This window comes from Dermochelys coriacea, chromosome 10 (genome assembly GCF_009764565.3).
Source record: "Dermochelys coriacea isolate rDerCor1 chromosome 10, rDerCor1.pri.v4, whole genome shotgun sequence".
Classification (NCBI taxonomy): Eukaryota; Metazoa; Chordata; order Testudines; family Dermochelyidae; genus Dermochelys; species Dermochelys coriacea.
Genome location: NC_050077.1, coordinates 54,871,452 through 54,885,666, shown reverse-complemented (window position 1 = coordinate 54,885,666; position 14,215 = coordinate 54,871,452). Strand labels below are relative to the sequence as shown.

The following is a 14,215-nucleotide window of genomic DNA, read 5'->3' as shown; positions in this document are numbered from 1 at the left end:
AAAAAGGGAAAATTAATTTTACACAAGTCTACCAAAGGGGAAATTAATTTTACACCTGCTATTTGCTCCTAGTGCAATACTCCAGCCTTCTTGAATTGAAGAGATGGCTGTAACCTAAAACAGATGTTTGCAAGAATTCGCACATTATTAAATAATGGAAGAGCTTACAGTTGCATGATACAGCTATGCAGAAGACTACTTTATAACATGGCTGAAATCCCATGAGTTTATGAAAGGAAGCAGACAGAATTATAAATTAGACTAAAAAAAAATCAGTATCTTAGTATATAGGTTTCAACTTTATGACATAATCAGTGAAAAACTTTCCTAAGAGAGGTTGTAAAATGCAGTACTCAATTCATTATGAATCCCACCCCCCCACAATGGGATCTTATCTTAGATCCTAGCACCTTCCATCTATCATGAAAATACAATATTTTTGGTAATTTGATTTTAGTTGAGGCCTGCGAAAGCCATCTATTTTACACAGATTTTTAACAACAATCCAACTTCAGAAGCATTAGTATTTAATAGCAGACCATCATTCTGTTTTGACTAACACCACACGCTTACAGCAAGAGCTACCAGGCCCTGCTATTGAAACTATTTCATCCTCAAAGCTCATGCATGTTTGCAAAGACCATGCGAATGGCTTTTGAAAGATTAATGACCTACCACTTTATTTAAGACAGATACTCAGCTTTTGAAATCTCACTTAAAATATGAAACCATGTTTGTAATTTAACAATTGTCCCACCCAATGATGCTAAAAGAGACAGAAGACAGTTGCTTATACTTTCTGTCTTAGGTGTTAAAGGTAATTTAATTGTGTAAAATATCTTAAGAATCAAATGATAAGAGAACTAGCTGCTTACTAGAGCCCTGATGCTGTAATCTGATCCACATGGGCAGACCTTTATACACACAGAGTCCCATTAGTCAGTGAGGATCTGCACAGCCATAAGGTCTACCAGCATGGACCCAGCTGCAAAATTAAGCCTAATGAGGTCTCCTTTTAAGAAAATGGAGTTAAACAGAGAATTTCATATGCACACAGATCTCCAGCCTATGGTGGCATTTTCAAGAGCACCTAAAGGAGCACACAGTCATTTAGTGTGTGCGTCTCTTCAGGTTTTGTGGAATTCCTCTGCAGCGTTGAATATGTGCATAGAACTATTCACCAGGAAGTCTACGGTCCATAAGCACTTACCGGTTAGGTAAGGTGTACCTGAACCAGATTTCCAATATGAACAGATGTGACCCCTTCCTTTTGACCACAGAAGGTAACTGTACACTTATAAAAGGAGTACTTGTGGCACCTTAGAGACTAACAAATTTATTTGAGCCTAAGCTTTTGTGAGCTACAGCTCACTTCATCAGATGCAGTCTCTAAAAACCATTACACGAGCCTGAATCTTGTCATATTCAGTAGAACTGAGGGAGAAGAGAGAGGATCACTATTTAGAGCTGAGAGCGACAAAGGATGGAGAGAAAATTGCCGTACCCAGCTCTTCTCTTAAACTCAGTATCTTCCTTCATTTCAGATTTTGGTGTTATCTACAGTACCTCATTAAATTCTCCCTTGTTCTCACAGACATCCAACACTGCTATTGGACATGAATTCAAAGAATTAAGCTTCAAGAGAAAACTCCATCATAACTGGCATAAAAAGCACACTTTTGTAAGTATTAAAATTTCAGCATAATTTCTCAGTTAAATTTCCCTCCAGATGCTCAAAATTATTAGAGATATGTTGAATCACATATAATACATACTGAAAAAAAGGATTTGGTGTTTGAGTAAGAAGTTTTTAATCGCTCTACATCTGTCATCATTCACTTGATTTGAAATATTTTGTAATTTATTAATCGAGTGTACCTCTGTAAAAAAGATGTTTTATTATACTTATTACCATTGGTGGTGTTTGAATTCTACTAAAAATGTACTAATGATTTCAGGCTTCCTTAAAGACACAGTAATGAACCAGAAGTAAAGCTGGGGAGCAGATTATCAGTATTCAGACTAATGTGAATATACTATATGAAATCTACATATAATAATTTTTACCACTATCTCTGTTTTTACCCTTACAACAGTCAATGAGCAGTAACATTATACATGTCACTATCCCAGGCCATTTGTACACCTAAGTTGGGAGCAAGAAAAACGTGAGCAGTCTTGGAAATCAGTCCCTAATGCCTATATAGCAGGTCATATTGCCGGTCAAATGTACCGATCAACAAAATCCTTTTGGATAAAGAGGTCAAATTATATATAAACACATAATTGTATTGTTCACTAATGGAAATAAGGGAAATCAACATTTTAATAATTATATGAGGGATCTGCATGGCCACAAGGTCTACCATGGACTGAGGTGCCTTCAGAGACTAAGTCTATGCCTAAGAATATTCACTCGATTTATTACATTTTTCAGGCAACGTTTTCCCCTCTGACCCACACTATGAATCTCCCATATGGAAAGCAGAGTTCCAATGCACATTATACACTTGTTTAATATGGGCAACAAAAAGAGAACAACCAACAGATCTGCACTGCAGATGGAAAAAAGAGTTTTTCCCCTTACTGCAATATGGTTAACTGAAGAACCATATACCACTAAACAGGGCAGTGACACAACCCACCACTCCCAGATTTCCACTGCAGAAAAGGATCTGGAGGTCATATTGGATCACAAGTTAAATACAAGTCAACAGTGTAACACTGTTGAAAAAAAAATCATGCCAGGATGTATTAGCAAGGGTGTTGATTGGACAGACTATTGTGTCCAGTTCTAGGTGCCACATTTTAGGAAAAATGTGGACAAATTGGAGAAAATCCAGAGGAGAGCAACAAAAATTATAAAAAGGTCTAGAAAACATGACTTAAAAGGAAAAATTGAAAAAAATTGGATTTGTTTAGTCTGAAGCAATAACAAGGTACATACCAGTAGGTTTCATTTTCAGTTGTTTCAATTTTCACAAGATTGCAACTTGGGCTGCTGGATCCTATAACTAGGACCCTACTAAATTCATGGTCCACTTTTGTAAATTTCACAGTCATAGTATTTTAGAAGTCTTGAATTTCATGGTGTCAGATATGCAAATCTTAAATTTCATGGTGTTGCAACAAAACATGAATATGTATTTAAAAACAGCAAATAACAAACATGTAAAGCCCTTAAGTCAACATTTCTCCAACTGTGGGTCCCGACCCAAGAAGTTGCAAAATTGTGTGTGTGTGTGTGTGTGTGTGGTCCAGAGTATTGCCGACCTTGCTTCTGTGCTGCCTTCAGAGCCGGGTGGCCAGAAAGCAGCTGTCTGGACACCCAGCTCTGACGGCAGCGCTGCCACCAGCAGCAGCAGTGCAGAAGTAAGGGCAGCGATACACCATACCATGCCACCCTTACTTCTGCAGTGCTGCCTTCAGAGGTGGGCACCTGGCCAACGATCAACAGCCTCTGCTCTGCGGCCACCCAGCTCTGAAGGCAGTGCAGAAGTAAAGGTGGCAATATTGCGAACCCTACAATAGCCTTGCAGTCCCTTTTGGGTCAGGACCCCGAGTTTGAGAAACACTGTGTACTTTTGTACACTTTTACCTTATAGTATAATATAGGGTAAAAATAAACAAAAGACCAGATTTCATTAGGGGAGACTAGATTTCATGGTCTGTGACATGTTTTTATAGGGCTCTACCTATAGCAGATGGAAAGTTTAAATCAATAGTCAAAGCAACAAGGAGGGGAACAGAAGAGAGAAAAGGCTACCTATCAATCCTGTTTGATTTAGGAGTCTGGAATAAACCTTTCAGGGCCAGTTCCAACAACTCCGGACCTGCTGCAAGGCTTTCCAGTTTGTCACCCATACGCAAGCCCCAAAAGTCAACATATAACTACCTTCACTCCATCTTACCTCAGACAGCTCTGCCATACCAGCTGCAGGGGAGAGGGGGAAGGCTGACATTTCAAAAAGCGGAACGAGTATATGTCCTCGACTAATATGTTAAGAACTAATGTGTGTATTTTTCCCCTCAAGGGTTTCAAGAAATTTCCACAGAGGTCTCATGAATCAGCTTGTTCACCACACCAGGTGGCACTGGCACTGAATGGTAAACATCTCACTAGCTATCATTCCTACTTGGTGGGACCCTAGTAAGATGGGGACGCCCTGCAGCTGCAGGTTTGGCTGTATTATGTGAAGCAGCCTGTCAAGGTTCCTTCCCCACTCTGAACTCTAGGTTACAGATGTAGGGACCTGCATGAAAGACTCCCTAAGCTTATTCTTACCAGCTTAGGTTAAAAACTTCCCCAAGGTACAAACTTTGTCTTGGCCTTGAACAATATGCCACCACCAAGTGTTTTAAACAAAGAACAGGGAAAGAGACCATTTGGAGACATTTCCACCCCCCCTCCCCAAGCCCTACACGCCCTTTCCTGGGGAAGGCTTGATAAGAATCCTCACCAATTGGTACAGGTGAACACAGACCCAAACCCTTGGATCTTAAGAACAATGAAAAATCAAATCAGGTTCTTGAAAGAAGAATTTTAATTAAAGAAAAGGTAAAAGAATCACCTCTGTAAAATCAGGATGGTAAATACCTTACAGGGTAATCAGATTCAAAACATAGAGAATCCCTCTAGGCAAAATCTTAAGTTACAAAAAGACAAAAAAACCAGAAATATACATTCCTTCCAGCACAGCTTATTTTACCAGCCATTAAACAAAAGAAAATCTAACCCATTTTCTAGCTAGATTACTTACTAATTTAACAGGAGTTGGAAGACTTGCATTTCTGATCTGTTCCCTGCAAAAGCATCACACAGACAGACAGAACCCTTTGTTCCCCCCACCCTCCAGATTTGAAAGTATCTTGTCCCCTCATTGGTCATTTTGGGTCAGGTGCCAGTTAGGTTACCTTAGCTTTTTAACCCTTTGCAGGTGAAAAGGTTTTGCCTCTGGCCAGGAGGGATTTTATAGCACTGTATACAGAAAGGTAGTTACCCTTCCCTTTATATTTATGACACAGCCCTAGCTACAGCCAGCGTAGCTTAGTGTTTAGAGCACTGGACTGAGACCCAGGAGACCTGGGTCTATTCCTTGCTCTGCCACTGACCAGCAGGGTGACCTTGGACGAGTCACTTCATTTCCCTGTGCCACAGTTTCCCCATCTGTAAAAGAGGGATATCAATACTGACCTTCTTGGTAAAGTGCTTCAAGGTGTGCTGATGAAAAGAAGAAGTATGTAAAAAGCTATATATCATCATCTCAGAAAACAGGCATCAGCTCATCATTCCTCCATCCATTCAGCTGGGTCCCCAGGAATTCCTAACAGAGATGTAAAAGAGTTGGAAATACCTCAGTGCTACAGTTTAAGAAGAACCATGCACCTATCGTCCTGGTCTTAGGTGAACATATTTAGGGTTGGGACACTGATGATGTACAGTACAGAAACCCAGAGATGGGTTTGGAGCTGCTGTCAGCTCACTCTCCTTCAGCAACAGCGAAGATTTTCTGCTTTTCCAAATGGGACTCTGGGGCTTTTTGAATTTCTTATTCCAAGTCTGTCTGTAGTTGAATCTCAACTCAGTAAACAAATTTGTTTTAACTCAAATCTCTTTAAAATAAAAATACATTTCCTTTTTTAGAGTAAGTTTGTAAATGTTTGATTAGAAAATGGACAATTGCCACTAACCATAGATGTTCACGATATCAGGTCACGGAGTATTTGGGGCCAAATTTTCTTCTCAGTTACACCTATGCAGTCTTACAGATGTCAATGAGTTTTCATGAGTGTAACTGAGAAGAAAATTTGGCCCATTGGTTTTATTCCAAATACCACAATTTTCAGGAGAACAGACCCATGCAGAACAAAGAACTGATTAGCGTGTTCATGTGTGACTAGTAGTATGGAACATACAAGATTTATGCGTGAGGTATACTTTAATAAGATGTGTTTCCAGTAATACTTGCTGGTTTGAAGAACTGACACTAACTTCTTCTATATAACCACAAAGCCTCTCTTCTTATTTAACATGCAATATATGCAGTGACCTAATTTAACAGTGCAAGGCTTGAAGAAAGAGAAAGGAGAGCTGGTAAATCCAAATGTACATAATATCATTGCATTCCAACTGCACAGACATGGGGAAGTGCAGGACCAATAGAGATAGAACCATTGCATCTCACTAGCAGAACTGTGCATCAATAGTTTTACTAAGTAGCCAATAGGACTGTTTAGGAACAGTCTTTTAAAAACAAAAGCACAGAGCAAGTTCTTTGCGAAACTGTTCTTAGGGTCGAAGGATTTTTGTGCATCAAAAGGGTTTTGAAAAATGTAATAACATTGCAGATGAGCTTTGGTTCAGCTCATTTATCTTCAGAACAAGAACAAACCCTATTCATATTATTATGCTAAAAGAAAAAGAAAGGAGGTCACATACAGTGCTTATTATTTCAAACGATAAAATTATGAGTACTGTCAACTCACCCATTATATTTTACTCAGGGTAACAGTAAAAACAGAAGATAAACATTAGTTACCATAATTAGAGTTTTACTTGCTGAAGCACTGCTCTTCTAGTGTTCAGGATTATATTGCAGCAGGTAGATCAACTATAAATAATCTCCTCTTAGCGCTATGACATACCCTAATCCTAGTGCTACAAAAGGAAGAGGGGTAGGGATTGGGAAAATCTAGTCATTCGTTTCGTCCTTTAAACAAACGCACTTTTCCATAACCATCACCAAGAAAGAATGCAACAGCACTGAGCAAACACATGTATATGGAGCTACAGTTTGTATATTTTGTTCCAGAAAAGCATGCCAAGTATTTTTTATTGACAGTGTCACCCAGCGTTCAGCTTGCAACATTTGAAATGAGGAGGAGTCTTTTTAAGAGATCTCTCTTGTAGGAAGTGTTAAAAAAAAATCTGGCATGATTAAATCTGCTATTTTCAAAAGGCAAAACTTTTGCCCTTCCCAAGCATGGAGTATGAGAAGAGTGAACCAGGCCCACTGATCTGCCATTAACTGCTTTACAATTTTTGTTTCAAAGCCTGCAACCCTAATCTCAAGAAAAGTGCTGTTTATGGGCCAAATCATCCCCTATTTGAGCACATCCCACATAAGGGTCAGTGAATGTCACAAATCTATGCTCTGGACATTTCCTCATCATCATTTCAGTGGGGAGGGAAGGTGGCTTCCACCCCACAGAATGGACAGCGTAGTCCTTGAGATTGACCAGACACCCAGCGCCAAAGACGCTGCTTATCATCCACCTTAATTGCTCCCCAACCCCTTGGCAGAATATCTCCCAAGGAGCAGCGAGGATATACTTGTGTAAGATAATGGTGACAGAGTCCTTTCCTCCTTGGTGGAGCCACACTAAATTGTTAATCTTAGATTTTGTTGGGAACATAAAGAAACAAACAGGAATTTTCTTTATGAAGCTTCAGTTCATATGTTACTACTACTTATAAAAAAGGTTGAGACATAAATAGTCACTATTTCCTTTGTATTCACAGTTGCACATAGCAAGAAGAACAACGTTTAGACGTTCTCTGACCCCTCTTCTCACAAAAATAAGGCATCTTCTGCAGGGAAATAAAACATGAAATTTGAGTATAGGTATACCATAGGTTTCTTTAAGGATTGCAAACATTCACTTATTAACAAATATGTTACACGAAAATTCACTTTCATGTTAGGAAAAGAGATGTGGGTTCTCGTGAATGGAAAAAAGTGGGGTTTTTTTAATTTAAATATTAAATTATCCATCTTTATCTATCTATCTATCTCTCATCTCAGGGATGAATGGCTTGCTATTTTCTGCTCCCTCAAGGAGCAAATACTTTCCCCACTCTTGATTTAAATAAACTTTGTTGTTATGACTAACTGGAAAGAGAGAACAAAAGAAAGAAAAATACAATGGCTATTTTTAAAATCTTTATCTTACAAAGGGCACAGAGACTTGATTAACTAAATTAAAAAGAAATGCTATGACCAGCTTCAAATCATCACCATTTGACTGAGCTGTTTACACATGAAAATGAATCTCTCCTGGTTGTAGAAGATAATGATTTATGTTTTCAAGTTAATTGAGGTCTAAACTGCAGTGGCATGATGTTTGGTGTCAGGAATAGCATAACTCTGCTGCATCAACTGCTTTGAACACTGGTGGAGAGGAGTCAAGCTGGGGACATTTAAAATGGATGCACATTCTGCAGGTTTTTTGGTATGAGTACATGTTTGCTTATCTGCTGGGCTGCCTAAACTATGACCACACAAAGGTCCTATGCTCATTTCAGTGAATGCCAGTGAACAAGGGCCTACAAAACACACAAATACAACTTGCTTGAAAGAAGATCCTCCTGAATAATAAGCAATGAAGGGTTTGTGACCCACACTTAGTCACAAACAAGACCAAATTCAAGCAAATATGGGCCTCACTGCAAAGGCATTCTATTAAGACTCCCAGCTGCAAGTTCTAGGATTCCATGTACAACCCCATCATCCGATCTGCCTTGTACTTCTTCCTTAGCTGGAAAGGTTCTTCCTCAGGTGGGTGAAGGAGTGAGAATAGGTGTCAGGCTATGGGTTCTAGGTGGCCAGGCCTGGTGGTGGTCGAAGCCAGAGACAGGGCTGAGGTGTAACCAGGATCTGGGGCAGATTGTAGGTCAGAACTAGAGTCAGTCTGTGGACAAGCCAACTGAAGATTGTAGTCATACTCAGGCTGAAGGTTGAAGCCAGGTTGGAATCAGCACCAGGGTAAGGGGGGTGAGGAAACAACTGCAGGGCTGGACCGGGTCAGGAACAGAGCTGGAGCAAGGTCAGGGTAGGACACAGACAAGGCTGAAGCAGGCTGGAACAGAAATCACATCAAAAGTAGGCTGAAAGTCTTAGGAATCTGTGACAGTGCAAGGTGGCAGGAGAGTTCCTGGCTGAGTAGTGCTATTGCACAAACTAACTTGAAGGTCGGGGGTGGGGGCAGGGCCATTCCTAGCCATTTTTATGCCCTATGCAGCCCCCATATGGGGGGGCTGTGTGGGGCCCCAGGCCTCTGCGGGGGAGCAAGAGGGAAATCACGCCCCCAGCACAAGCCGACAGGGCGGACAGGGCTGGGTCACTCCACTTCCTGCTGCCTGGTGAGTGCAGGACAGCCAGTCTGACCCTGCACTCATGGGGCAGTGGGACGTGGAGTGACCCGCCCCAGCCCGCTCCACTCTGCTCTTCTCCATTCCCGTGGCTCCCAGCCTTGGGGAATAAAGGGGAAACTGTCCGCCAGCACTCACCGGTGGTGCAGAGTGGGCTGGGGTCAGGTCACTGCACTTCCCACCGCCGGTGAGTGCAGGCCTGACCCTGCTACAGTCCTCAGGGGAGTGGGGGCAGAGCTGGGGAGGACCAGGGGTGGGAAGAGGCAGGGCAGGGGCGGAGACCATGGGGAAGAGGCGGAGCAGGGGCTGGAGTAGCATGCAGCTGCATAGGGCACCAGGAATTTCCTGGTGCCCTACGCAGCTGCGTACTTTGCCTATGGGTAGGAACGGCCCTGGGTGTGGGGGAGGTTAGTGAAATACCTATGTCCAAGTGTCCTCTGACTCAGGCCCTGTTCAAGGGATAGGCTGCACCATACCTGAGACATTGCACCTATTGAGTTTCTGGGGGAATGGGCAGGCTTCTAAAGGCCCCTTCCCTAAGGGGAGGAGCCACTGAACCCAGGGCTCAAGTAAATTTGGGGGACCACAAATGAAAAAACAGAGACAGGAGTGAGGGTCACAGGGTCAAAAGTAGGAAGCCAGGGGGGATACTGAGCAGAGAACCCCAGACAGTGCCCACTGCTCCTCATAGGTGTCCAGGAAACCAGCGGACATGGCCCAGAGGAACTCTGCCCAGAGACGTGACTTCAAGGAGGAGCGGAAATAAACCCCACAGTCACAGTGCATCTCCCCATCCAAATCCTCCTTCTGGTATGGTGGACGGCCACCTTGGACAGTGCCAGGAAAAGGTCTCGCAACTTCGTGGGGCCACCGCTGAGGTGCGTGTAGAGCAGGAGGTGTGGGGAGAAGTGCAGCCCAAAGCTCAGGAGAAGGTTCTGGAGGAGCCAGAAAAGGGGCTGCAACCTAGCAAACTCGAGGTAGATGTGCACCAGGGTCTCCCACACACCGCAGAAGGGGCAAGTGTCGGGGAGGAGGGTGAACCATGCCAGGAACATGCCAATAGGCTACCAGTACAGAACTAGCCAGCACGTTCATGGAGGGATTTAAGGGAATAGTGGATGGAGATTGCCTGTTTAACAGGCAGTAATGGAAACCTGTGATGTGTCCCTGGCCAGAACTTAGTAGATAACAACAGCCCTTATTACAAAACAGCATAGGTGTTGTCACCTTTAGTCATTATGACACTTCCATATGCCTTTTCTCTGTATTACTCTTATCTGCCTCAGTGCTAGACAAATTTTGCACAATACAGAATGAAGGAAATGTGAACTTTATTAACTGGGAAGAATTGCAGCCTCTTTAAGTGCAGTCTTTCCAGGAAGGCCTCTCTCATGAAGGAAAGACCCATGAAATATTGTAGTTGATCAAGCTGCATGAACAAGATAGTCAGGGTCTCTGATGCTAACAGTGATTTTTCTTCTCTTCACAATAATGCAGATGGATAACCACAACCAGATAATGGATATACCACAGCAGAATGGATTTGGGGCATTAAGATCTGGACAAAATAACAGCCTAATTCTTCAGTTTATTCTGTCCCCACTGCCTGTCAAGGCCCAGTACTCTTGCTTCCTAGAGTCCTTTACCAAAAAAACTTTTCAGAGGGATAAGCGAAACATGGGAGGTTTCCATATCAGATTAGGTGAGAGTTGCATGATCTAATTAGCAGGGCCCTGGACTGGGACTCAGGAGACTTGGGTTCGATGCCTGGGTGGGCCGCTAACCTGCTGTGGACTTTGGTTAAGTCGCTTGACTTCTGTGTCCCCTCCCACTATCTTGTTCATTTATACTCCACACTCTTCAGGACAGGGACTGTCTCTCACTATGTGTTTGCACAGCACGTGGGATCCCTGATTTCAGTTGGGACCAGCAGGTGCTAGTATAATACAAATAATGTTTTAGGTTCTTGTATATGCTGCTTGCTATGATCTCCATACTTAGCTGACTACAAAAATGAAATTCAGTGAACATTTTAGCAGGTTTAATATGAACTAAATTGATGTCACCTTAAGTAACAGGCCCAGGGTTATTGCCCTAACTTCCAAGAGATTTAAAGTGGGTGTTCTGGAGGAGATCAAGTTAGAGTCAGGGCTGGCTCCAGGCAGCAGCATTCCAAGCAGGTGCTTGGGGCGGCAGTTAGAAAGGGGCGGCAGTGTTTCTGCGGTGGTGGCAATTTGGCGGCAGCCCCTCTGTCCCGCTGGCCACGGCAGCAATTCGGCGGCAGCTTCTCCCTTTTGCCGTCTGCGGCGGCAGTATTTTTTCCCGCTGCTTGGGGCGGCAAAAACTGTAGAGCCGGCCCTGGTTAGAGTCTTCCAGTCAGATTATGAAGGCCAAGAAGAACCATCCTGATCATCTATCCTGACCACATCCAATGATTTCTGCATCAAACCTATAGCTTCTAGGTAAGCTATAAACTCTCTTTTTTAAAAGGTACCCTGTCATGACTTAAAGACTGCAAGCGATGGTGAATCCACCACATCCCTCATAAGTTGTTCCAATGGTTAGTTACCTTCCCGGTTAAAAGTTTCAGACTAGAAATGGTGCAATGTGTCTAGCTTCTGCTTCTAGCCATTGACTCCTGTTATGCCTTTTTCTACTAACAGAAATCTCTTTCCCATGTAGGTATTTGAAAATTAATCTGTTCCCATATACTCCGTTCCCCTAATAACTGCTCTAGAGATTGTAGACAGAAGTCCAAAGGAGGGAAGAACAAAGGTTACTATTTATTTACAACTCTAACAAAACTAGAGGGAAATATTTACAGGAATAAAGAAAGGAACCAGACATCCTAAAATAATGAGCAAAAGAATAAGATCACTTGAATATTAGCAAAATAGAAGAAAAATGAGAGTTATAATTAGGAACAAACATTTCCATAACTAGGATTCCTATGCTAGGAGGAGATGTTCCTACTAGAGCTGCAGGGAACAGTTCTCAAAAATTTAAAATTCCATCATAAAAAATGTGCAATTTCCACATACACCCCCACTTCTTGACCAGCTCCAGTTTCCTCCAGTCTGTTTCACTGGGTGCTAGTATTTAGGTATCCCCCAACAGCCTACATGTGCCATGGCATGAAACTGCTGAATCCTATTTCTCAGAAATCAGAGCACTGAATCTTCTACCATTAGATCCAGCTAGTTAGCCCTTAACCTACCTTTACCCAGGGCAAATTACAATCTCTGACTGGATTTACCAGTTGAAAATTTCAACAGATAGATTGCATATCAGCATCCCTTGATGCCACTAAAAAGACATTCAGCTAACCAAATGCTCCACTGCACCTGGCAGAGTTAACTCTGATCATATTTGTTTTCCTAGCACAGCATCAAAGTTGAAGGAAGCATAAAGAAAGATTCTTGGACCTCTTTTGTTTCCTCCTTAGTCTCTTTACAAATAGGGATCTTATTAATCCAACTGTCCTGGTTAAATTTCCCTTTGGGCTGTTGCATTCTGCCTACTAAAATTCTTCTGTAATGTCTATTGGATACGTTACTCTGCACTTCCTACCCTAAAATGTTAAACAGCGTTGCCATTACTAAGCAGCCTCAGCTTTCCATCCCTGAGCTGGGGGATGTAAGCATTACTGTATGTTCTCTTCAAATGAGAGAGAAAGAAATCAGCGCAGCACTTGGAGAGCCTTCTGGAGGAAAATGACGATAAAAATGCAAGCAATTATTTCCAAAAACACTTGATGCTCTGCCCAACCATTTAGTGATGAACAGAAATTAGAAACTTTACCACAGCATTAACATGCAGAAGAATTTTGACTATAAACAGGTACATGTAATTTCCATATGTTATGTCAGAACCTCAGTTATATTTATATAAAACAATCTTGCTGCTACAAAACTTTCTATTGTGAAGAAATGCACAGCCTCAGAAGGATCTACCATCCCAAGTGCTCTTTTAGAAAAAGGCAATACACAGTCATCTACAAGGAAACGGCTCTGAAATTTATTTCTCCATGCTGCTGCCCCAACTCAAGAAAGAAGTCAATAACGTACCAAACTGTAAGCAAAAACAAAATCATAAGATGACCCTCCCTCTTTTTAAGGGATCCCTTTTCTTTTGTGTGGGTAGGCAAATGAAAGATGTAAAGAAGAGATGCACTTTTCATCAATAAAAGTAGAAGCAGACCACTGCATATTGATATTCAGTTGGGACAGACTATTTAAAGTTGAAATCAGAGAAAGTTAATTAAGATAACACATTCACTTTTTCCACAGGTGCAGAAGGGCAAGAGTTTGGTAAGGGAGATGCTCTTTCTATACACACTTAACAAGAGTAATGTATTCTGTGGCCCATGAAAGAGGAAGCCAAATAGGAGGGAATCTGATTAATTTAGGCCGATATTGTAGCTGCAGGATGAAAGCTGAATCTATCTGCTGTTTTAGATTCTGGATGGTCGTAACTTTAGCACAGGCCACCGGTATGGGTAATCCTAAAAGTGTTCAAAAATCATCAGTTGGGACTCAGCTGATCACAAGGCTGGCTTAAAAAAAATCATATGATTTTGAAAACAAAATAAAAATTCTGGGTCTTTATACTTGCCTTCTGGTTTTTAAGCCTTAGTATTTGTTTTCAGGCTCTCTCTGCAACTATGAGAGCTAGAAACTTTTCTTAATGAAAGCTGAGACTCTCATGCAGTCACCTATCTCCAGGACCCTGGAGTTTTAAACAAAGACTCATGCAACACTGGATCAATTTGCATAAGTTGCAAGTCTGAGAGATAGCTTGGATATTCAATCAGTGTTGCAGGGGGGCTAGGCCACGCTCAGAATTATTCCCATATCTGACAACATGGTGGTGGGTTTTTTGTTTGTTTGTTTTGAACATCCCTGAAAACAGACCAGAGGTTACTAAAGGCACAACAGTCAATCACCACAATTAGAAAAAAACAGTATTCCAGGCTCATATTAAAACAGGATAAAACAAGTTATCCTAGCGTCCCTTACATTAATTCCAGATACCAGTATTAACAGTGGAAATAAAATCAGTGTA

General features: G+C 41.8%; 1 protein-coding gene across 3 annotated transcripts in view; it reads right to left on the bottom strand.

Annotated features, from left to right (window-relative positions):
* OTUD7A (OTU deubiquitinase 7A) overlaps nucleotides 1-14,215 on the bottom strand; it is a 257,682-nt gene that overhangs the window by 236,208 nt on the left and 7,259 nt on the right. For 2 of the 3 annotated variants that reach the window (XM_038420849.1, XM_043493746.1), the window contains exon 2: nucleotides 5,195-5,324. The exons of the other annotated variant lie outside the window; for it this stretch is intronic. The gene's annotated coding sequence lies outside the window, so the exon portion shown is untranslated. The remainder of the gene's footprint in view (nucleotides 1-5,194; nucleotides 5,325-14,215) is intronic. 3 annotated transcript variants of the gene reach the window in all.